Source organism: Equus asinus, chromosome 17, assembly GCF_041296235.1.
Source record: "Equus asinus isolate D_3611 breed Donkey chromosome 17, EquAss-T2T_v2, whole genome shotgun sequence".
Taxonomy (NCBI): Eukaryota; Metazoa; Chordata; class Mammalia; order Perissodactyla; family Equidae; genus Equus; species Equus asinus.
In genome coordinates this window covers 26,769,899-26,796,973 of record NC_091806.1, presented here as the reverse complement: position 1 = coordinate 26,796,973, position 27,075 = coordinate 26,769,899, and the positions used below count along the sequence as shown (strand labels likewise).

Here is a 27,075-nt window from a genome sequence, read left to right as displayed (position 1 = left end):
GTAATTGTAGCCACTAACTGGTGTAAGGTGATATCTCATTGTAGTTTGATTTGCATTTCCTTAATAATTAGTGATGCTGAGCACCAGTTCATGTGTCTGTTGGCCATCTGTACATCTTCCTTAGAAAAATGTCTGTTCATTTCCTCTGCCTATTTTTTGACATTGGTCTTAGCAACATCTTTTTGAATACCATGTCTACTTGGGCAAGGGAAACAAAAGAAAAGGTTAACAAATGGGACTACATCAGACTAAAAACCTTCTGTAGAGCAAAGGAAACCATGAACAAAATGGAAAGCAATATTCATTTTTAATGTTAATCATAAGCCAGTGGGAGCCATTTCAAATTGCCTCCTGTGTCTCTTTGAAATGATCCAAAAAGACGTTAATAGCATTCTAGCCTTCTGGAAATTAAGTTGCTCAAGGCTCATTACATTTCTACCTCAGACTTCAAAACAGCTATTTCTCCAGAAAGTTCTGGTTCTGTTTAGAGAGTAAAAATGTACTTTCACCGAAAATTTTGAGAATAGGAAGGTTCACTGCTAATATCTCATCCTTACGAGTGGTACTATTTTTAGAGAAAAATATTGTTTCAAACTAAATTTCTATTTCAAACTAAGATGAAAAGGTTTTGCTTACTTTCTTTTACTTTAGAAATATAACTCTTCTTTTATGATTGCAATTTTAGTTTAATATTTCAATAATTGCTTATATCCTTTATATTAAAATAAACATTGCCTAATGAGGAGGCACACTCAAAAAGCTGTTTTTAAAGTCCTTTAGGGAGAGGGGGCAGAGCAAAATGGTGGGGTGAGCTGACCCGGGATTCTCTCCCCTCCAAAATACAACAAAAGATTGGAAGAACTGAATTTCAGAGAATAAACATAATGCCAGCTCATTAGAGACCTACAATACCAAGAAGGCAGAGATCATAAACCTTGCTTTACACCTTCGGAGGCACTGGACAGTAGGAGAGAACATCGCTCCCTCCCCTAGAGTCTGCGATCGCTGCGGCACGGGTCGGGAAGGAGCGGGGGAGGGGCCGTGCTACCAGGGGATCATCCAGGACTCCTGCCGCTGATTCAGTGGAGACCCGCTGACGGGGGGGGGGGGAAGCTTCCGTCCGCAGGGACCCTATAAATCAAGGGCCTTGGGAGACCAGAGAACAGAATTGATCTGAACCCAGACCGGCGCATGTGAGTAACAGCCCCTCCCCCCCAGTGAAGCCAGTGGGCGCAGCCATCTTGCCCCAAGGTGGAGAGCTCATAACACGCCGCTCTTGACCCCCATCTAGTGGTGACAGGCTGTAACTGCAACTGAATTCTACCACCGTGAGAAAAAACCGCTCCTCTACCATCCAGCAATTTATAAAAGCCCCAGACAAGAGGGAACACAATAAAAACACAGAATTAAGTCCTGAGGACTTGGAATTAGGTAAACTAAGTGATAATGAATTCAGAGCAGCTATAATCAAAAAACTCAATGAGGTAGAGAGAAAGATAGAGAAACAAGCCGAGTTCTGGAGTTACTTCACAAAAGAGATTGAAATCATAAAGAATTACTTGAGATGAAAAACACAATGGACCAGATAAAACAGAATACGGGTTCCCTGAATGCCCATGTAGACAACATAGAGGAGAAAATTAGCATAATCGAGGACAGACAGGCTGAATGGCGCCCGACAGAGGAAGAAAGAGAACTAAGAATTAAAAAAAATGAGGAAAATCTCCGAGAGATAATGGATTCAATGAGGAGTAAGAACATAAGGATTATAGGAATTCCCAAGAATATGGAAAAGGAGAATGGAGCAGAAAGTGTGCTTAACGAAATTATTGAAGAGAACTTCCCAAATCTAGGGATCAACGGAGAAATGTGTGTAGAGGAGGGTTTTAGATCTCCTAGATTTGTCAATGTAAAAAGACCTACTGCAAGGCACATAGCAGTAAAGTTGGCAAATAGGAATGATAAGGAGAGAATACTCAGGGAAGTAAGGAAAAAAAAGGAGACTAACCTATAAAGGAGCCCCTATCAGACTGTCAGCGGATTTCTCTACAGAAGCCCTACAAGCTAGGAGAGAATGGAGTGATATATTCAAAGCTTTAAAGGATAAAAACCTTCGGCCAAGAATACTCTATCCAGCAAGAATTTCCTTCAGATATGAGGGAGAAATTAAATCTTTTCCAGACAAACAAAAGTTAAGGGAATTTGTAACTAAAAGCCCTCCATTACAAGAAACCCTCAAGAAGGCTCTCATAATTGAAAAAAGAAAAAAGGGAGAAAGGGGACACAATCCACAGACTAGGGAGACTGAAGGATAGAACCAGAACAGGATAGCAAATATTCAATTATAGCATTAGGGTAAAGGTAAGGAAACTACCAAAACAAGGACGATCTTAGCACTCTAACTACAAATTAATAAGACGAATTGGAATAAAAAATGAAAATAATTATTTAGGAGGGGAAGAGCAAAGGATCTAAATCAGTATTGGTCAAGTAGGTAAGAGACCACCAGAGAATAGACTATATTATACACGAGATTCTAAATACAAACTTCAAGGTAGACACTAAAATAAAGTACAGAACAGAGTCACAAATCATAAATAAGGAAAAATCTAAGAAACCCAGCATAAGAAATTGCAGTACTAAATGGGTAGTCTAAAACACACAGGAAAAGAAACACAGGAAAACAAGATAATGAGCGACAGATTGACAGCATTAAGTCCACATACATCAATAATCACTCTCAATGTGAACAGATTGAACTCTCCAATAAAAAGACATAGAGTGGCAAAATGGATTAAAGAACACGATCCAACAATTTGTTGCCTCCAGGAAACACACCTCAGCCCCAAGGACAAACACAGACTCAGGGTGAAGGGGTGGAGGACAATACTTCAAGCAAATAGCAAGGAAAAAAAGGCAGGTGTTGCAATTCTCATATCAGACCAAGTGGATTTCAAAATAAGACAGGTAAAGAGAGACACAGAGGGACAATATATAATGATCAAAGGGACACTTCATCAAGAAAAAATAACGCTTATAAATAACTATGCACCCAACACAGGAGCACCAAGATTCATAAAGCAACTATTAACAGACCTAAAGGAAGATGTTAAAAACAACACAATAATAGTAGGGGACCTCAACACCTCACTCACATCAATGGACAGATCATCCAGACGGAAAATCAACAAGGAAATAGTGGAGCTGAATGAAAAACTAAAACAATTGGACTTAATAGACATACATAGATCACTCCACCCTGAAAGAGCTGAATACACATTCTTCTCAAGTGCACCTGGAACATTCTCTAGGATAGATCTTATGGAGGTCAGCAAACAAACATGTCATGACCTTTTATGGTAGACAAAAGAAAATGAGAGGAAAGAGTTATTGGTCCTAGTTTCTTCCATATAGAACATGTCTCATGAAGACAACTGTCTTGAATTTCCAAACCAAGCTGCGTCTCTGAAATGTCTTTACATTTCCATTGCAATTTGTGTTTCCATAAGCAATAGCATATTGTGGTGTGTATATCCGCACAGTAGTTAGTAGCATAACATGATAGGAAATGTTTGCATAAATGCTTAAACTAGTGAAACCATCTGTGAAAAAATATGAAGTGTTTGCCTAAAGAACATAGACTTTGTATTTCTACTGTATATTGCCTGTATACACAAATAAATTAAAATCTTCAAGAAAATATGTTTCTATTATAAGGACAAAGTAAAATATTAGAGAAACCTAGGAAAGAATATATCAATCCCATTATAGCACCTTTTGTTCAGTAAAGGCTACTTCTCTTGTTGAATAGGTTAGCTAATGAGGGGTTGAGGAAGGCTTCTGAGTATAGTGTACACTTTATTAGAGTTTATGTTCTAAGAGTTAACTTTTATTACAGCCCAGACATCAAATAGATATCTCTTAAGGGTCTCAAGGTTTATCAGGTAAAAATTCCCTCAGAACTAATTAATTCTCCATCTTGTGAAAGTTTATATACCAATTTAAGGTATATCCACAAAGACGATGTGGATAAATATCCATTTCCAGGTGCAGAGTTTGGTCTATTCTTTGTGAAATGGTTGTCAATGGACTTGAAGCCAAATACTTCTATGGGTGTTAACTTCTTCCTTTAATATTATTGGAGTCAGAACTGGGTAGCATTTACAATGACTTAACATAAAAAGAAAAATAAAAGAAGATCTCAGTTACCATATTAGGAAAATAATATCTTACCTGTTTCATAGTGTGAGGCCTTGCTTGCTCAGCAAAAGCCCACAAACCGGCACAACCATGTGTCCTTCTGGCTCTCTTCTGGGCAAGATGCCCAGCTGTTGAGATTTGTAACAATCCAGGGACTGGCCAGCCTGGATTCTACCTTATCTCACTTAAGGAACATCATGTCTTAAAGGGACACAGAGCTCCTCCGTGTGCGCTACTGTTCCTGGGAACGCCAGTCGTACCGAGGACAGCCTCTTGTCAAGCGTATAATCTTTGTGCCCTCTGCATATATAAAAACTCCCTCCCTGCCTGTGGTTGTAGGTGCATGTTGCTGTCCAGCAAGCCCCCATTGGACCTCGCTGTAAGTAACTAGCAATAAACATTTATGTCTTGTTTGCAGTCTCCGGGTCTTTTCTTTGGTCTCTCCACAACCTATCCCAAACTGCTCACCCAACTGGGTGTGCAGTCAGACACATAGAAAACTTGAATAAACTTACCTGATACAGAGAAACAGACCACCCCCCTCCCGTTCCTCTGAAATCTGAGTTTCACTGGGGCTCTGAGGCTCTTCCATCCATCTCTGTAGCCCTGGGGACACAAACTCTGGAAAATCGCTGGTAACTTATTCCTCACATGCATCAAAACAAGTAATTAAGGCAAAGGCCAGATCCTTTGTGCCATTTTTAATGACTGGAATTTCCTTGAAATTACACAGAAAAATTGCATCTTGAAACTCACTACCAGGCCTTGTCTGCACATAATTAAAATGCTTTCTGGAATTAATAAAACTAAGGCAAGTCAGTATTTCTCAAATCCTGTCTCATCTACAACAAAATTCAATTTTGTGGGCAGCATATACCAGTTTCAGGCAAGTTAGTCCAAAATATTTATAAACTGACCCAGAAGGTTGTCCATTTTGAGTGGATCCCAAAACAAGAGAAAACTCTAACATTTGCTGTCTGACATGCTGACTACTGTGCTATTTGGGCCATAAGACCCAGTGTATATGATTTTCCTTAAAGTGTATTTGCAGATGAGGGGTGTATAGAACTTTGGATAACCCCCATAGTGAATTACGTATCAGACTTTTAGGATTTTAAGGCAAAACAATAAATTACTCTGCATGTACCTATTAATCTTTTGAGGAAAAGCTTCTGACTTTTTAAGGGACCCTAATAGAGACTGAGTGACAATAGGTTACTAAGTTCCTATGCAACCTACACTTCTCATCATAAACTGGGTGCTATCTCATTAATCAATAACATTAGGCATGCACAGCAGTCAACAGCATTCCTGTTCCTGAAGACGGAAGTAAATTGTATGAGCAAGTCGTTCAGATGCCCATAGTCCATACTCTTGTTGTAATCCTTTCTCCTCCCAAGTCTGCACTTGTTATGAGGTATTACCTATAACAACTTGATTCTTCAAAGCCTGAACTTGTCATGAGGTATTCCCTATGAAAACCTGAATACGTGAGAAAGCTTTTGGGATTTATTTTCAGACTATTCTGCATGAAATGCTGGCACTACACAAAAGTGGACATTTGTAGCATTACAATACTGCCTTAGCGTGTTCCTGAAAGACAGTGGCAACGGAAAATTCATCTAGTATTCAGAAATTCAAAAAGTGTGCCTGGAACATTGGAATGGGCTTTTTAAAACTCAGTTATGGGAAAAGCTCTGTTGGTAATACTTTAGAGGGATGGAATAATCACCTCCAGAATGTGCCATATGCTCTAAATCTGAAACCAGTATACATTGTTCTTTCTCCAGTAATTTATGAGACCCAGAATTTATGGGCCCACGGTGGAAATAGGAGTGGATCTTCCACCTGTTATCCTTAATGATCCATCAGCTACACCTCTGCTTCCCATAAGTGAAACTAAGAGATTTCATAGTCTAGAGGAGTGATGCTTCCACTAGGGAATATAGTGATAGATATGTCAAGCCAGAATTTTGACTTATTTGACAAAAAAAAAGTGGTGGTAGTGATATTAAATAGATTCTGGAGTATAGGAACGAAGATGCCTTAGAGCTTCTACTTCCAGTCTCTTCCAACACTGTTCTGAGGTCACCACATAAGGAAACGGTGTAAACTACCAGCAAATGAGAGACTCGGGGGGAGAATATTGAGGCACTCCATCCAACAGCCAGCAATAAGTCACCTGACAAGATGGTGACACCATATTGGGCATCATTTTAGTCCCAACAGAGCTCCCAAATGATTGCAGCCATGTGATGAGCTCAAGTGGGACTGGCAGAAGAATCATGCAGTCAGTCAGCTCACAGAATGGTGAAAAATAACAAATTGTTTTAGCCACTAAGTTCTGGGCATGTTTTCCTCAGCAAAAGGCAAATGAAATATGCTCCAAGCTACACTTTCAACTTTAAAGCACTTAGAGACTGAATTGAAAAATAATGAACATTTGCCAATTTGTTTTTGGAACATTACATTATAGAGTGGATTAAATAAACTTTCATAACATTCTGCCATATCATTCTGTTCTCCTTCCTCAGTGATAACTTTCATCTTTAATTTGGTGATTCTCATTCTCATGATGTTATTTATTATATGTGAATATCCATAATCAATATATATTGTTCATTGCAGTCTTGACCTATAAAAATAATATTGAACAATACTACTGAGATTTATAACTGGTATATTTTTAAGTACAATCATTTTAACTTGTTAAATTGTATGATTATAACCATTCTTTTATGTATATTTAGACTATTTCCATTTTTGTGATTACAGGCAATATGCAACTGAACATTTTTGTACATCTCTTTATGTGCATATGTGCTTGAGTTTCTCCAGATTAGTGATTTGCCACAATTTTTCGAGTCATGATATACCCAGAAAATAATATGTGAGGGATTCACAGGATAAACTGAAGATGATTTGTTTTATATATTTTTCCAATTTTATCACTATTTTATTGACTGTCTTTTCCCATTAATTTCTCATACATATTTCTGTATTGTGAATATCAATCTTTAGACTTCTAAATATGTGGCAAAATTTTTCGCTCATTCTGAGGATTCTCTTTTCAATATTTCCATGGGTTTCAGTAAAATACACTTTAATTTTAATTTAGTAACATTTATTTTGCTTTCTGAATGTTTGCCTACTCTGAAATCATAAAGAAATTCTCCTTTGTCTTGAGAGGCCAACTTTTATAAGAATTTTTAAAAGAAATATTAATGTAATATACATTGTTTACAGAGATAGTTCCACAGATATTTGGCAGTGTATGTATATATTTCAGTATATTGCAGTGTATTTATATATTTCAAGTACTTTTTTATTGGGAATTGTGCATAATAATTGTGCACAATTCCTTAAACCTAAGCATTTTAGAGGTGCGATACTTGAAGAGTAATGCTGGTGATATATACTATTTCAATCATTCCAATAAGCAAAACTCATCACTTTGCTGGTGCCCAAAAATAATTTAGCCAGAAATATGTGGAATGATCTAGAAGTATTCTGACACTTAATTGTAACAAATTTCTCCCATTATGGTGAGCCAGGATCATTCAATCTGGGGTTGTTGTTTATCAATTATATCCAGAACCCTACAGGTTTGAGTTTCTGAGTCTAGGTAATCCAAATGAACTAAAATTGCCTGAAATATTAACTATAATATTGAATAAACTCTTTAATTTTTCTTAAATTTGAATTAAACTCTGAAAGAGAAAGACTCTAAGTTGAACATGACGAGTTTTCAAAAATTAATCTCATGCCCAATTATAAGAGATATTGTTGATGACGGAAGTATCATTTTGTGGTTCTGACAACTGTTAGATAAGTAGGTGGCTATAGAATATCCAGCTAAAACCAAACACTTAAGACAAATAATTATTTTCCCCTGTATAATAATCAGTAGTAGAAACATTTATATAAATAAACATGGTCATATTTGAGTATATTATTCCTGCACTGTGGGCTTTTTGATCTCAAATGCGAGCCTTATTCATTGAGGATTTATCATCCAAAGTTTTACCTAGATAAACAGAACATAATGTTAAATATTACCAATTTAGTTGGAACTTTTTCTTTCTTTGCTTCTTTTATTCCCCCAGTAAGTATTCATTGAAGGCCTGATGTGTTTCTAGGCACTTTTCTAGGCATTAGAGATACAAGATACAAAAATAATGCAAGAAATTTCTGCCCTCTTGAAGTTTATATTCTACTGGGAGAAACAAACAGCAAACAAATAAATGAGTGCATATATTTAAAATATCATCTATTGCTATGAAAAGTCATAAATCAGGGTAAGGGGTTAAGGAGTGACTGTCTATTTATATTAGGTTTTCAGGAAAAAACTCTCTGGGAAGCTGATATTAGAATAGTCACATAAATAATTCACAGGAATAGATTTATTAAGATTAGATTGAATGCTAAAATACTTTGGAGTCTATTAGCTTACTCACAGGCTCTTTCACACTTTTGTACCTCAAGCTATAAGTCATTGAGTTCAGCATAGGGATTAGCATGGTATAAAACACAGACCCTACTTGAACAACTACTCATGAGCTTTTGGAGTTGGGAACACTGTAGAGAGAAAGGATGATGGTGAGGTGGAAGGCGGGTGTGGAGAAGATTCCATGATGACCACAGGTAAAAAGTATTTTTAGGGCAGTGATGAAAATTAAACCCAGGAAGTGATGACTATGAGTATTCTTATCTCATCAAAATTGGCTAAATTAAAAAAAATCTATCTATATGAAATGAAGAGGACCCCAAAGGGAAACAAAGTATTCATACAAAATATATTAACTGTTGAACTCACCATAGGAGATACAAAGAGAGAATGAGAATAAGGTTACAGACTATGTCCAGGTGTAGCATCCAGCAAGAAGGATGGAGCACAGCTTCTAGATGGAGACATGGCAACCCTGTAAAACAAAGGAAGTGATTATACAAACAGTTAGGAAGTGGTTACAGAACAGCACTGCTAAGAATCAGATTTTTTTTTTTTCTTGAAAGAATTGCCTGTGGTTTAACAGGAAAGAGAGAACAACAGAAGTCATCATCTTTTGTAAACTATAGAGGGCCCTAAACAAGTTTCCAATTTCTACCCTTTCTGGTCTCTCATGGGTTAACCTGAACATCAGCCAGGGTTTTTCTTTTAAAATTTAACTTAGATCATGTCACTCTTCTAAAACCCTGCAGTGTTTCCCCATTTCAGTTGAAGTAACGGCCAAAGATCTTAAAAAGTGCTAAAAGCTCTGGCTGATCATGTCCCCTGCCTTTCAGCCTTCCTGTCCTACTGCTTTCCACTTGGCTCACTCTTGCAGAAACTTTTTCTGCAAAAGTTTAAACAATTGAAAGAAATGAGGAGTATACTAGGACCACAAGTATTATCAAGACTTTATTTCTCTAATTTAAATGGTTTATATGTTTTTAAAAAACTGTGTTTGTTATAAAATTTGTGCAATTATTAAAGTTTCATAATTAAAATTATTTTTATTTTAATGAAAATTAAGATTATTTTCATTATTATTTGAATTGTTGCCAATGGAAGAAAGGAGAAATAAGGAATTCACTTTACAGGCTCTTTAGTGACTCCAAACACAACTAGACATGAGTCTACACCAGCTGAATTTTGTCCCAAAATGAAAATGTTTGTTTAGATTCTTGCTACTCAGAGTCTGGTGCAATGGCTGGTAACACCAGCATCCCTTGGAAGTCTGTTACAATGCAGAATCATGGCCTGCGCTGCACCCAAATCTGCATTTTATAGCACCCTGAGATGATTTGCATGAATAATGAAGTTTGAAAATCTCTGGGTTTGATTACCTTTGCTTTGACAGAAATTCTTGTGATTTGGCAAGATATTCCACTAAATTAAGAAGAAATAAATGAACATACTCAAATATTTTTTCTGTCTTTTTCTATGTTGCCTTTTATCATCTTCCTTCCAAAGGAAGTCCAAAGAGAATTTAACCTTTCTCCATATACAAACCCAGTGTATATTAATAATTGATCAGAATATTATGGTAAAGTTATTTGGAATCTCTGTTTTATAACTAAGGAAAATTAAGAGTAAAATGTCTGTTTATTTTATGTTTTATAATTGGGTACTTAGACACATAAGACAAGGTTTTGTGGTATACCTTTGTAGTACAAGGTGAAATTAAAAAGTTTTATTTTAGGCCAACACATTTGTTTGGAAGATGCAATTATTATTTAATCACTAAAGTGACATGGATCAAGAGTATTGGGTATCTGCACAGTGCATACTCTGGAGAACTTTTTGTGATACAAATCATGATTAGAAAGAGATAAACAGAGATAACGTTTTGATTTTTCTTCCTAACTCAGTCAGTCACAGGGTTAATATTAACAAATGAATGATGAGTAAAGAGGACATTTCAATCAAAATGGTTGCAAACAGGCCATATTTGTCTGACAGATGAACCTATACCATGCAGGTAAAATGTGTAATTAAAGATACATTAACCTTTAAAAGCAAAACAAGGATTATACAAACTATTTTTGAAATGCATTATGATATCCACCGTCTTAGTAAATAGAACTTACAAAATCAAGTTTGACAGGTCAGATTGTGAGATATGTGAGACTAATAATTATAAGTTTTCATTTCAGTCCCCTTGGTAATCCTTCCATAAATTCACATAAAAACATTTTTATTTGATATTCAGAGTCATCATGTTTAACAACACTTCCTATACTCTAATACAAGTACAAGAAATCCTTGGGGAAAAAGTATCAAATAAATTAGGCAGATCTTATAAGGTTTCCAGGCTCTCATTGCTAATTCCTCCATATTCACACTCCTAGTCAGCTACAGCTTTTCAGAATTCTGCTGTAAGTCTGACATTCTCAGTGGTTAAACGGAATTGAAGAATATTTTAAAAAATGATTTACCATGCCGATATATTAGTCAACAGATTTGGATTTTATGGTCTGATATTACTGTTAAGTAAACTTCCTAGGGTCGCTGCAGTAAATTAAGACAAACTTGGTGGCTTAAAACAATGGAAATTTTTTGCCTCACAATTCTTAAGACCAGAAGCCTGAAACCAACGTACTGGCAGGACCATGCCCCCTCTGAAGATGCCAGAGGAGAATCCCTTCTTGTGTCCTCCAGATTCTGGTGGCTCCTAGAGTTCCCTTGTTGGTAGCAGCAAATGCCAATCTCTGCCTCCATCTTCACAAAGCCTTCTTTCTCTATGTGTCCTTTACTGTCTCTTGCAAGGACATACTCAATGGATTTAGGGCCCACTATAATCCATTTTGATCTCTCCTTGATCCTTACCTTTATTACATCTGCAAAGATCCTATTTCCAAATAACCTCCCATTCTGAGCTTCTTGATAGATGTAGATATTTTGGGGACACTTCAACCCACAACAATTATGTTACTTGATGTATGGTTCACAGATATTTTATTAAATATCGAACTTAATAGAAAACAAATGATACAATAGCTAGTTTATTACAGTGGATTTAAAAATCTGGTAAATTGAGTAGATAATTTGAATCATTATCTCTACTAGAAGCATTGAACTATCCTTAATATAATAAATCAAATTCCTTTGGAAATACAAATCTTCAACAAAATTGTATTGAATGATTCATTATTTTCCTGACACTTTCCTTCACATCATTGTTCCTGAGACTATAGGTCAGAAGATTCATCAGAACCTACTTTGACTATGAACCATGAGTTTTTGGAGTTTGGTACACAATAAACGAACAAGATAGCCCCATGGAAAATGGTGATGGTGGTCACGTGGGAAGTGGAGAAGGCTTTTCAGCATCCACCAGAAGAAGGTATTTTCATGACAGTGACAAAAATGAAAATATTAGGAGTGAGGATGACTACCAGGCTGCTCATCTCATTGAATATGAAAATGACAAAACAGAGCACCTCGCTATGTAGAGATCAAAGCAGGAAACAGAAACAATGACTGAGTCCTCATAGCCAAAATTATTTATGATGTTAGACCTACAGAAAGATAGTGCCAGAGGAAAATATGTGAGTGTCAGAGAAGAGACTATACTCCGTGTGTAGGGCCCAGTCACTAATGATGTACAGAGCTTTTGGGACACGATTACTGTAAAGAGAGAGGCAAATTGCCACAAATCAGTCAGAGGCCATCACTGCAAACATGAATGTTTCTGCCACTGCAAATATACAAGCCAAGAAGAATTGCATGATGCATCCTATCAAAGAGATCATTCTGTCTTCCACAACCAACTTCTCCAACACTTAGGGTGTAACTGTAGTAAAATAACAGAAATCAAGAAAGGACAAGTGGCTGAGAAAAAAATACACAGGGCTGTGGAGTTTAGGACTGATCCTCATGATCGCGATCATGCCCAGGTTCCCCACCACAGTGACTGTGTAGATGGTGAAGAATGCCAGGAGCAGTGGCACCCAGAGGTCTGGATATTCTGAGAAGCCCAAGAGGCTGAATGTGGCTCCAACATTCTGATTTCCTTGAGCTAACAACATGATTATTGTTGGAGAAAATCTAAAATAATGATAAAAATAGTAACAATGATAATGATGATAGTACATTTATATGACATTTACCATGTGGCAGGCCTTGGGCTAAAACATTAAAATATATTAATTTAGATCCTCAAATACCACTATGAATTGTGAAACAAGTAGCCCCATATTTTACATAAGGAAACTGAGGCATATATATATTATGGAACTGGTTAGAGGTTTCACAGTTTGTTAGTGATGAGTTGGATTTTGAAGTTATTCCTGAGTGCCAGATTTGAATTAAGCTCAGGGTTAGATGGAAAATTATTCCACATTGTTGTAGAAAACGTATGTCTTTCACAGTTCTATCATTCTGAAGATCTGTGCTTTCTAATAGCACTAATATAACAATTATAAATTTGGCACAAATATTTATAAAGGAAGGATAAGAAGTAAAGCATTAGACCTATATTTCTATACTTACAATGTTCAAATTGAGGACCATAACAAAGGCAGCATTTATGAGTCTGCACAAGAACTTTTCAGTTTTGGAAACAAATATGAATGTTAAAGGGAATATAGCCATGTATATCTTCAGGCTTTACATTGATTTTATCCTGATGCTACGATAATTAGCTTAGTGTTTTAAAAACAATATAGCAACCTGATCAAATGAGGAAGTTTCATTTGTGACGTGTTGTTCTCTCCTTCCTGTGTTTTCTTTCCTACTAAAGTTTTTTCTCACTTAGTGTCACTCAACACTTAGTTCTCAACATATTCATCTAGATTTTTGATCATTATCTTTTAACTTTCTTTCTTTTTTTGTGAGGAAGATTGGCCCTGAGCTAATATCTGTTGCCAATCTACCTCTTTTTTGCTTGAGGAAGATTGTCACTGAGTTAACATCTGTGCAAATCTTCTATTTTTTTATGTGTGATGCTGCCACACCATGGCTTGACTAATGGTGCTAGGTCCATGCCCAGGATCTGAACCTCTGAACCCTGGGCCACCAAAGTAGAGTGCATTAACTTAATCACTACACCACAGGGCCAGCTCCACTATTATTATTTTTTAATGTGATAACTTTACTAGGCATATTATAAGTTTGCTAAATTAATCTTAAGAAAAATAAACAAGACTTTATATATCTTTACATGAATATAAAAAGCAGAAATGTGCAAGGTGAAAAAAGTATCTATAAAACAATAGCTAGAGAGATCAATTATTAATTCATGTCAAATTTATTTTTCTATTTTCTCATGAAGGTATATTTATGTTCCTATATTTCTAAGTAAGGAGATGCCTAAACAATGTCACACTGTATATTTTTTCTTTGTTAATTAGTAATACATTGTAAACATGATTTTCTATTGACACTATTCATTTATACTGGTTGTATTAATAGAAAACAATTTGCGTTGGCCTTTTAAATGTAAGTAAAGTGCTCTCAGATGTCCATATTTGCTACTGAACCTGGGAAACAATTCTGGATTATATCTTTTCTAAAAATATCAGTTTCTGAAAAGGATGATATATTCACTAATTTTGGTAACTCTAGCCATCACGCTTTTAAAGACAAATCAAATTTACCAGTGGCTTGATGCACTACATGATTATTTCTCACCAAAGCAAGGCCAAAAATGCATTCCTAGACATTGACAGCTCTGCTGCTTATAATATTATAGGGGCTCAGGTTTCTTCCTGCTTAGGGTTCACCATCATTATGGTGTTTCTGAGGTGATGGTTCCCTTTTGTAAATGAAGAAGAGGCAGTCACAAAACTACCCTGTAAATACCTCTTTAGAAAAGCTTGATGTCATTGAAGCTGACCTCACACAGCACAGAGGGAAAACAAGCTCAAGATATAATCAGCAGTCTCAGAAACACTACACTTGAGGAACTACAGATAAAAAGCATGAATCTATGTTCATCAGAGATATTGGCCTATACTTTTATTGTGATTTTTCTTCCAGTTTTGGTATCAGTGTAATGCTGGGCTCATAAAATTAGTTTGGAAGTTTTACCTCTACTTTTTGGAAGAGTTTAAGAAGGACTGATGTTAATGCTTCTTTAAATGTTTGGTAGAATCCTCAACAAAAGACTAGAAAACTGAATACAACAGCATACTAAAAGGATTATACAATACGACCTGGTGAGATTTTTCCAGGAATACAAGTCTGGTTCAACATAACCAATCAGTGCATTATCCAACATTAATAGAACAGAGGAATAAAACCACATGATCGCCTCAATTGACACAGAAAAAGCATTTGACAGATACAAACACTCTTTCATGATAAAAAAAAAAAATTCAGAAAACTAGGATTAGTAGGGTACTTTATCAACCTAACAAATGCTATTATGAAACTAATAAAGGCCATTTATGAAAAATCCATCAGTAGCATAACAGTTAAAGATCGAAAGTTGTCTACTAAGATTTGTAAGAGTGATGAGGATTATTTTAGGCTGGTTACTGTTAAAAACTGCAGATGAGAAGGAGGCTCTGAGGAGTGGAATTTGCTTGCCCTTTGATGAGTGACATTTGCATTTGCGAAGGAAGTCTCCATCTGTGGGGGGTGTCTCCCTCTCTGCACCAGGAGGAAGGGAGGGTGACCTGATCTCCAGAAACTCTTAATGGTGATGGCAAGGACTTAAGTCTTGTTTATTGTGCTTGCCTGGTAACCTCATGTAGCTGCCTCCCCCCACCACCAACATCCTCCTTTGTCTGTAGCTGAAGATAACATTTAAGGTGGTGGCTTCTGCCATTTACTTAATCCAGTTTGATTCTTGTCTAAAAGTTATAAGACCACCCAATAACCAGACCCCACCTGCACTGATACCATTTTAACAACTATTTTACATATTCTTTTCTTTGTCTTGTAAAGAGATAACTCATATAACTATGCCTTAAATTTAGCCCTACTCTCAACCCATGTAGCAGTAGCAGCAGCTCTGACTGCCCATGGGTCCTGTCCCCATGTTTGTAGCAGATCTTTACTGCCCATGGGTCCCATCCCCATGCTATTCCACACTATTCTCTAAATAAAATTGCACTACTGCCAGACCTTGAGCGTTAAAGAAATCTTTCTTTCAACTCCTTGGCTCACTGACCCTGCATCAAGAGGACAAGGGTGCGGTTTCACCACTGCTGGCTCTTTTGCACTGGAAGTTCTAGCCAGTGTACTTAGGCTAAAAATAGAAAAAGTCATCTAATTTTGAAAAAAGTTAAACTGTCTCTATTCAAGGGATACATCAATATCTATATCTATATTTATATCTATATGTATCTATCTATATGTATATCTTAATCTATATCTATGACTCTCAAAGAATTAACAACAACAAAAAATGACTAGCACTAATAAACAAATTCAGCAAAGTTGCATGGTACAAAATAAACAGGAAAAAATCAGCGGTGTTTCTAGAAGGCAGAGATGAGCAATCTTCAAAGAAATTAAGAAAATAACTCCATTTAAGTATCATCTAACAGAATGAAATACCTAGAAATACATTTAACAAGGAGGTGAAAGACTTGTACACTTAAAACTACAAAACATTGCTGAAACAATGAAAGAACATCTAAATAAATGAAAAGATATTCTGTGTTCCTAGTGAAGGAAACCAGACTATGTTATCCTAAAATATGCCCTTTAGACATAAAAAATTATTTGAGCTGAAGGCAAGTAGGAAGCAGCAGACACAGGAAAAGCTCTCTCTACTCTCCCTTTGTCTGCCAAAAAGCAGGATGTAAGTTCTCCTTTCACCCGAAGCAGATTCTTATCAGCTCAAATGCACCAAAGGAATCTGCAAACAAACCTTACTCCTTAGATTTCCATCCCTCTGTTTACCTTCCCACATTTTGCTGCCCTACGAAGCCAAAAACTTCTTTCCTCGGTCCTGTCATTTCTCTCTAAATTTATTCTTCTTTGTTGAAGATGCTACCTAAACCACAGTTCTAAAGTCTCTCTTTGAGTTTCTCTATATTGAGGTTCCTCCCATGTAATGAGCACTGTATGCATTAATTATCTCTTTGGTTTTCTCTTGCTAATCTGTCTTTTTGTTTAAAAGCCCCAACTGAAAAATTAAAATGAATAGCAGTAAAGTTTTGTCTGACCTACAATAGCTTGTAAGACTTAATATTGTTAAGTTGACCATACTACCACAATTGGTGGTATGCAATCCTTATCAAAATTCCAAAGGTAATTATGTGGAAGTGGAAATTGATCCTCAAATTCATAAGGAATTCCAAGGATCCTGAATAGCTGGAACAAACTTGAAAGAGAATAAATTTGGCGGATTCTGAATTCCTGATTTCACAACTTAACCACAACACTACAGAGTAGTACTAGGAAAAGGATAAATATATAAACTAAGGGAATAGAATTCAGAATCCAGAAATAAACCTATATATCTATGGACCATTGGTTTTCAACAGTGTGCCTAGGACATTCAATGGGGAAAGAATATTTCTTCAATAAGTGGTGCCAGGAAAACTGGATATTAACATATAAAATAATGAGGTTTGACACCTACAACATACCACATACAACAATTAACTCAAAATTGACAGACAAGAAATTTTCACATATTGAGTTATATACGGTAGCTATTCTGATTTAAAACTGATTCAGTTTGAACTATAGAAGCCTGACTTAGGCCTATTAAACATATATTGTACATCTGCTTTAATAACTAAAGTAAAATAATGCACTCTTCGAAGGTAAGAATACATACTTGCCCTCCTACAACATGAGTATGGGTAACACCTTTATCAGTACTCCTCAGGGTATGTTCCCTTTCCTGGACATCAGAGTCATGCTGTCCTGCTAATTTGCAACTGAATACATATTTGAAAATTTGATGAATATGTATCCTGGACATGTTTAATGTATGTTCTTTGTTCTAAAAGGTTTAAAACTGTACTAAAAACCATGCTTCTCTGGAATGCTTTCTTCCTTTGTGGAGACTGCCTTCCCAGGTTATAATCTTCAGCTTAGCTCAAAGAAAATCTCACCTTATCTCTCTGTCGATGAAAATAATCCATAACCAATCTATAAATGAAAATTTGGGTGGGTTTATTCCGAGCTTAAATCTGAGGATTATAACCCGGGAGAGTCTTTCCACAAAGGAACAGAGCACTCCAAAGAAGTGGGGGTATACAGGGTGGTTATATACCCTCAAAGAGTATGTTTCACATATGATTGAAATGTCCCTTTTACAATAGTCACGAGGCTGCTCTGTCAGCACAGCAATGGAAACAGCAGCTAGGCCTGCTATATCAGTGAACCCCGCAGGGTGGCAGGTCTGTTGCCTCGAGCTGGGTGGTCACAGATGAGTGCTGCAATCAGTTCCCAGCCTAAAGAAAGATGCTTAATCTTTAAGGAGATCCCAACGTTGGGAGGGGGAGGGAAGTTGCACATTTATCTCAAAATGTCTAAGCAGATATACAATGCATGCTCAATGGCCACAGTCAGGCCCTTTTGGAAAAACAAAGTCAGGCTGAATTAGGTTTATACCAAATGGCTTCCTCATATACTCCAATATATACTATTGCTTGCCATTTTTATTTGTCATCTCCTATCTATAGAATGATTAGTGGCAAATTGCACTGACAGAAGAAATCCCCATATGTAAGAGCAAAAACTATAAAACTCTTAGAAGAAAAACAGGGGTAAATTTTCATGGCCTGGGATTTGGCAATGGATTTCTAGATATGAGAACAAAAGTATAAGCAACAAAAGAAAAAATAGATAAATTGGACTCTATGAAATTTAAAATATTTGTGCGTCAAAAAACATTATCAAGTGGCCAGCCCAGTGGCATACTGGTTAAGTTTGCATGCTCTGCTTTGGCGGCCCTGGGTTCACCAGTTCAGATCCTGTGCATGGACCTATGCACCACTTATTAAGCCATGTTGTGGCAGGTGTGCCATAAATAAAATAGAGGAAGGTGGACATGGATGTTATCTCAGGGCTAATATTACTCAAAAAAAACTATTAATAAGGTGAATAAAGCGTCCTACAGAATAGGAGAAAAACTTTACAAATCAAATATCTGATACTAGTCTAGCATCCAGAATTTATATAGGACTCTTACAATTCAACAACAAAAAGTCAAATAAGATATATAAGAAGGTTTGCAAATGTCTAACAGGCACACAAAAAGATGCTCAACATCTTTAGATTTGGGGAAAATGCAAATCAATACCATAATGAGATATCACTTCACACCCACTGGGATAACTCCAATTAAAAAAAAAATATAATAGCAAGTGTTCACAAGGATTTAGAGGAACTGGAACTGTCATGCATTCTTATTGGGAGTCCAAAATGGCTCAGACACTGTGGAAATCAGTTTGGTGGTTCCTCATGTAGATAAACATAGAATTCTTCTTTACCCAATGCATAGTAAAAAATTTTGCCTCAAACAAGGAGAAGTTGGCCTTTGCCCTCAGTTTCTGGGAGGTAATCTATATCTTACCTGATAGTAGTGTCTGTTTAGGGAGAGCAGCTGGCCACCCCCGATATCAAGGTGGGGCTGGTCATATTAGACAACCTTAAGGTAGAGATTGCCCATACCAGAAAGATTAACTTGTGATTTAAGGTAGAGGCTTTCAGATATGGATTATCAGTCAACCTGGAGGCTGAGATCAACCATTAGGGCAATCGATCAATCAAGCCTATGCAATAGAGTCCTAATAAAAACTGAACACAGACTTGTGTGAACCTCCATGTTTGGGAATAACTCGTGTATTATATAATAATAATGCTGAGATAATAACATATCCTGAGCACAATGGAGTTTCTCTTGTGGACCCCTCCTAGACTCTGCCCAACACGTCTCTTCCTTTGAGTTATTGATCTTTATCTTTATCCTGTGATAAACCATAACTCTGAGTAAAGTTTTCAGTTAGTTGTTTGAAATTTCTAGGAAATTAGTGTACCCAAGAGTGGTTTTGGGAATTCCTCAGACTCGCAATTTATGTCAGAAGTGAGTGCAGTACTAGACGTTTTGCCCCCAAACCTCACAGTTTGGCTAACTCTAAGTACCCAGCAATTCCATTCTTAGGTATAAACTGTAGGGGAAAAAGACATTTCCTCTTCCCAAATGTGGGTTCATCTGGCAGGAGAATGAATTAAATTCATATGAGACAGACTAGCAAGAGAAAATTAAAGCTTTATGAGGAAACATGGCCCAGGGCCTTTCTTCCCAAAGGAAGAAAGGGCACCGAAGAAGTGGGGTACACAGAGTGGTTATATACCCACAAACAGGGTGTTTCACATAGGATTGAAATGTCCCTTTTACAATAGTCACGAGGCTGCTCTGTCAGCACAGTGCTTGATGGACACAGCAGGTAGTGGTCTGCTATCTCGGTGGGCGTAGCCGGAGGCAAGTCTATTGTCTGGAGCTGGGTGGTCACAGGTGAGCACAGCAATCAGTTCCTAGCCTAAGGAAAGATGCTTAATCTTTAAGGAGATGTCAACGTTGGGAGGGGGAGGGAAGTCACTTACAGGAGGTTACCAGACAAGCACAATAAAATGCAGATTTAAGTCCTTGCTTTTGGTATGGATTAAGAGTTTCTAGAGAGAAGGTCATCTCCTTTCTTCTTCCTGGTACAGAGAGGGAGGCACATTTTACAGATAGAGATTTACCTTACAAATGTAAATGTGTCCTAACAAAGGGCAAGTTCCATTACTCAGAGCCTCCTTCCCTGTCTCACTTTATCAAAAAGCAATCAGCCTCAAATCATCCTGATGCCAAAGAGACATATCTTGGGGTGGCCAATTTCAGATCCCTACAATACCAAACAGAATTGATAACAGGCACTCACACAGTCACACATGAACATTCCTAGCAGCACTATTCACAAGAGACAAAAGGTCAACTAACCCAAATGTCCTTCAATAAATTGATACACTACATGCAGTATTTGCATGTGATGGAATATTATTTAACCTTAAAAAGGAACAAAGTGCTGATACATGTGATAATGTGGATGAACCTTGAAAACAGTATGCCAAATGAAAGAAGTCAGGGACAAAGGTCACATATTGCATGATTCTGTTTATATAAAATAAATAGTATGTGTAAATACATAGATGCAGAAAGCAGATTGCTCCTTATTAGGACCTGGGAGGGGGGGAAAGTTGGGCAAACTGCTTAATGGGCATGACATTTTTTGTGATGATGAAAGTATTTTGTAACTAGGTAGAGGTGTATTTGAACAATATGGTGAAAGTTTTAATGCCATTGAATTTTTTACTTTAAAATGATTAATATTGTGAGAATTTCACTTCAACCAAAAAACCAGCTATGGAAAGGGAATGAGATTTGATCCTATTTTTTGTCTCAGCCTCAGTCTCTGCAGTGACTGATTCAAATTTGTCAAAGGTAAAAAGTTTGTCCTTCTCCTAACCAAAATTCTATTGCTTCAGTCTTCCATACTGTTGATAATTCATTATCTAGAAAGAAGGAAGTAAATGAGTTTTTTGTTTTAACACACCGTCCCTTGTATTCTTAGTTTGCTGAGTATTTTCATCATGAGTAGTTGAGTAATTTTATTAAATATTCTTTACATCTGTTGAGGTGACTATGTGTTCTTCTGTTTTATTTTGTTAATGTGAGGGATCACCTTGATGGATTAGAAATGATATGCTAAATTTGCATTATTGGATTAAATCCCTCTTGAATGTAATGTGCTATCTATTTTATATTTCAACAAATTGATTTGATATTTTAAGTACTTGTCAATATATATTTATGATATATTGCTATGTAACTTATCTATCTAGTAACACTGGCTTCGTAAAATGAACTGGAAAGTGTTCTCTACTTATTCTGCTGTTGGTGTAAGTTTATGTAAGATTGGAATTACATCTTTTCTAATGTGTCATCTACATTGGGGATAAGGCTATAAGTTTTTATAAGGCTTTCCTGGAATTTTGATGATAGCAGTAGGGAAATAAGTACCAATTGCTCAGAATATAACTTTTTTCATCAATAAGCCTGTCGTTGAGCTTGAATGAACCATTTGTCTATGCAGCAATATTCAGGAAAGACAGAGCATTTATGTAGGAGCTCCACAATCCTTCCCCTAACTGTCCATCTAAATTTCCTTTTCCTTTTTCAGGGTCAATCTTTTTCTAAGATGATGAATGGTAGGGAAGATCAGTAATGTGGCAAAAATACCACATTACCACCCCTGGAATATTCATATCATAAGAAAATTGTCCAGCACTGCAAATTTTCTTGGCTTATTTGTTACTAAACATTATATGAAAATTAATATTTATATACTGTAGTTCACATTCAACTTACAAAATTTTCTCCATTAATGACTATTAGTTCTGTACATTCTTCCTTTAATCTTGTGAATACCTTCACCAAAAATCTTGACACAGTTCCACAGAAATGAAACAAAACCACTACATCTATCCAAACCACTAATAAGAATTTAAAGAAGAGTATAATTCATACATGGAAATGAAGAGCCCATTGCTAGCACTTTGTAGAACCCTTAATGAAATCACTTATATTAACAAACATACACTCATTTCATCATTTAAAAAGTGTACATTCAGATTAAAGTTATAATTTTGAAATTCTGGGGGAATATTTGTGTTATATTTGTGTAAATAAATGCCCATGCAAAAACATTTTCCAGTATAACAAACAATCTATCTAAAGAAGTTTGCAACTATTCAGAAGTTTTTTTTAATTTGTGATCTGCTTTGTTTTTTCCTGTAAAACAGAAAGCTAATTATAGTTTCAAAATTATAATTTACTTATTTTCTTTATCTATTTTTTTTAAGATTAGCTTCTTAAATACAAGTGCCATAGCATATGTCAAATATAGTTCACTCGATACTCTGTTCAAAATCATATACATACATTTTTTCTGTCATTAAAATATTTTATAACACGCATAACCCCTATTAAAGTATTGCTGACTGGAACACTTAGTTGAGTGTGTATGACATCTGATTGACAGAGAGTTAAAAGTTAAATAAATCATGTAGTTCTATAATTATATATCCTAGATAATTTAAATTGTTGTTATATATTGATAAACAATCAAATAAATAGGTTAGGTTACAAAGTTTGATAGCAATATTCAGTGTAATGGAAACTAGATTTTTTGTATGTATGTGAGGAATATTGACCCTGAGCTAACATCTGTGCCAATCTTCCTCTATTTTGTGTGTGGGCCATTGCTACAGAATGGCTTGATAAGCAGTGTGTAGGTCCACACCTGGAATCTGAACCCTTGAACCTCAGGCAACTGAAATGGAGCTTGCAAACTTAACCACTCCGCCACCAGGCCAGCCCCTAGAATTTTTTATTTGGAGATAAAAATCTCATGATTTCAGTGAAGCCAGTAACATAATTCATAGTCTGCAGTCAGACTGAAACCATGATACTTGGAAAGTTACTAAAACTTTGTCTGTCCTGAGAGACATCAAACATGATCAGCAACAATCAGCAAAGATAGACACCTAGTGAAGGTAATCAAATGACCCATCAAGTTATGGAAAAGTCTGTCAAACTACAACACTTAATTTTATCTGAAATATACAAGAAGAATATTTCCCATTATGTAAAGTTGAATGTAGACATCAGATATTTTGAAATATTGGGCCTAATTCTCCATTCCTCTCTGTATCCATGCTCATTGTCATGTAACTTTTCAGTTTTACAAAAGGCAGATATACTTTCTCAAGGATTGGCTTTATGCTCAGCTGTACAATTTGCATTGACTAATAGAATGTTAACTGACATGACACAAATGGGAGCTTCAACTAGCTTTTGTTATAGCGCATTCTGTCTTGTGACTCAGTTGTAGACAATGCAAGAAAATACTAGAACCAGCTCATTTGTACACAGAGCATAGCTATCCAATCACCATGCAGATCTACAGCCTTGAAGTGATTTTGCTAATTAGGCAAAATTATATCACATTAACCAAGATGCTGCAGCTGATATTAGCAGGGCTGCTCCAATAAATCCCCCAATAAAATATAAAAATTGCCTAGTGTTATCTATCACTGAATTTTATGTTCATTATTAGCACCAATAGTTATATTATACAATTCAAGATTGGCGTGAATGACAATTTTAGATTTAGCAATAACTACTTCTGAAGTACACAGTTTTTAACTTTTACTTTTTGATGGTTTGTATACAAAGAGCAAATAAAATTTATATTAAGAAATACAATTTAACCAAACAATATTCTGAACTGTGTCAGGGCAGAGATATGCCTTCTTTGCACTTACAATGTACCAATGCTTCCTGTGTGGATTTAAAAAACTTTCTTTTAAGTTTAAAGTCTGAGTGCTGAATAACTCTTAGTTTACTAGGCTGCATTTGATGTATCCTCCCTGATGGGAAGCTATAATTTTTAGAGAAAATCTATAAACCCCTTCTGTGATGACTTAAGAAAAAGAATCAAAGATTTACAGGGCAGCCATATGGTAATGTGTGCTAACTCAGAAATCTTTACATGACAAACTCCATGTGTAGAGACTTCATTTAAGTGGTCTGAACTTTAATTACTGTGTTTTTATTATTTTATAGCTCATTTACTAAAATTTCAATTGAACAGATGTTGAATGATCTGTCTACTGAGGAGTTGCATTAAACATATGTTCTGCTTTACTTTTTGAAAAAAGGCACTTGAAGTATTAAAATGTGACACCATTTGGACGATTCTCAAGAATACTGTAGAAAATGAATAAGTAAATCTTACCATCTTACATTCATGACATTATAATTTGGTCTTGATTAACTTCCTAACAATCTCCTTCGTGTATTTGTTCCTGAGGCTGTAGATCAGTGGGTTCAGCATGGGGATGACCACTGTGTAAAAGACACAGGCCACCTTGACCATGAGCCATGAACTTTCGGAATTAGGAACAAAGTAGAGAAATAAGATGGTCCCATGGAAAAAGGTAATGGCAGTCAGGTGGGAGGCACATGTGGAGAAGGCTTTGTGGTGCCCCTCACTTGAAGGCATTTTTGTGACAGTGGTAAAAATAAAAACATAGTAAGTGAGAATGATCATCAGGTTCCTTATTTCATTGAATGTGTCAGAGACTAAATAATCTTCTGGCTAACATAGGGGTCAGAGCAAGACATAGAGACAATGGCAGCACACTCACACACAAAGTTATTTATGATATTATTTCCTGTGAAGGATAATGCCCATAGAAAGTAGGTAAGGGTCGGAGAACAGACTGCACCACAAGAGGATGATGCAGCCACCAACAAGGAACGAAGCTTCTGGGATATTACAACTGTGTAAAGTGGAGAGTTATAAACTGCCACAAATCAGTCATATGCCATCACTGCCAACATGAACTTTTCTGTTACCACAAATATGCATGCAAAGAATTGCATGATACATCCTGTGAAGGAGATGGTTCTGTCTACCACAACCAAGTTTTCTAATAGTTTGGGTATAACTATGGTAGAATAACAGAAATCAACAAAGGATAAGTGACTTAGAAAGAAGTACATGAGGTTGTGGAGTTTGGGATTGATCTTGATAACCATGATCATGCCCAGGTTCCCCAGCACAGTGATTGTGGATGGTTAAGAATAACAGGAACAGGGGCAACTGGAGTTCTGGATATTCTGAAGAGACCAAGAGAACGAAAGTGACTTCTGCACTCTCATTTTCTTGGTTCCCGTGGGCAAAATAGGAGAGTTGATTCAGAGAAATGAAGTGCAAAATTTGGATATGACAGGTTAAAATGAGGAAATGTTGAGAGACTTAGTGATTATCTATAAATAGTGTTGTTGAAAATACTTAGTTTCAACCTTTACATTATTTGAAAGGCTAGAATTTACTAATGTCACATATCTGTGCAAATGCAAAAATAAAAGAATGCAATTGACAGAAAAAGAGCGAAAATAGAATTGGCGCTTTTATATTTCAAGTGATCAGACTCAGTATGTTCACAGGCAGTTGACTTCATGAGAATACCAGTCTAGTTTTTGCATGAACCTGAGTTTAGTTAAAATACTTGTCTTGGGAGAAATACATAGCATAAGTTTCTACAATTTCTTCCCTGCCTAACTTGTTTCACTATGAGAACTTTAGAACTCAAAATAAGTAAATAATGACCCAGCAAAATGGTCAAGTTACAGATTTTGTTTACTATTGTTGCTATAAGTATTTCTGAGTTTCCCTCTCCAGTAAACTTCCTACACTCAGTCATACATTTCTCCCCTGATATTTTAAATATTTCCTGCAGAAGACTAAAGCAGTTGATCAACCACATTTATGTAATTACTGAAAATTGTAAAACTCTGTTACCTTTTCTTGCTGTATTGTAATATCAGGTATTTAGAGAGATTTGTGGTAGAAATAAACTTAATCATAATATGTCCAGACTGTTTTTATTATCTTGGAGATCATTCTATAATATCATCATTGGAAAGTCAGTTTAGTGTACCTCAACATCTCCAAAGATGGCCACTGCTTCTGAGGTGTTATGTTTCATTTTTTTTATTTGGTTAGGGGTTTTTTCTCATTGAGTTGGTTTCAGTAGACATAAAGATAATCCTTCCAATGCCCTGTTTTCTTAGTTTGTTGATCTTCCAATCATTTTACCTCTAGTTGACTAATTCCTCATTTACCATGGTCATAGTCTTAACTATGCCTTTATCAATAATTATAAAACCTCAAAAATACCAATTTCATCCACATCTGTAGCATCATACGTATTGTACTTATTTTTTATCATTTACCATTTTAACATTGTATGTTCTACAGTAAAATAAAATTCATCAAAGCAAAGATGGGTACTAGAACAGAGTAAGCACTCAATAGCATTTATGAAATAAATGAATATATGAATGATTGAACTCTAGGCATACAATATACATGCATAGTGGTAAAAGTTTACAATAATTCTAAGGAAGTTAAACTTTCCTATAAAATCAGCAGCACACTGTAAACTCACAATGCATCGAGACATGTCTTGAGCCCTGCAAAACAAGTAGCTGTAGTGAAATCCCATGGAAACTAAGCTTCCTGAATTAGCACAAAATAAGGATACTGGCAGGAGGAATGCATTGAATTCTTTTTTAAAAATGTCCTGTGTTCCTCCAAAATGCCTCAACTGCCTTTTTCTGCCATTATAATCGATTATTCTCAAAGCCACTATTTAACTGCTTAATGAAACCTAAAATGGAATGAGATACAAAGGGAAGGCCATTTCACATGGAATTCTGTACAAATTTGATGTCTTATTAGGAGCTCAAATTAAATATGCTATAGTTTTCCCTCTGTGATTATGACTTTATCCTTCAAGATGTAGTCTTATACAGCACTCAAAGGTTTCCTGCATATATATAAAGATAGCATTCACGTATCCCT

At 36.1% G+C, this 27,075-nt stretch overlaps 1 pseudogene; it reads right to left on the bottom strand.

Annotated features, from left to right (window-relative positions):
* LOC106835408 (olfactory receptor 5D13-like) overlaps positions 1-27,075 on the bottom strand; it is a 59,690-nt pseudogene that overhangs the window by 7,142 nt on the left and 25,473 nt on the right.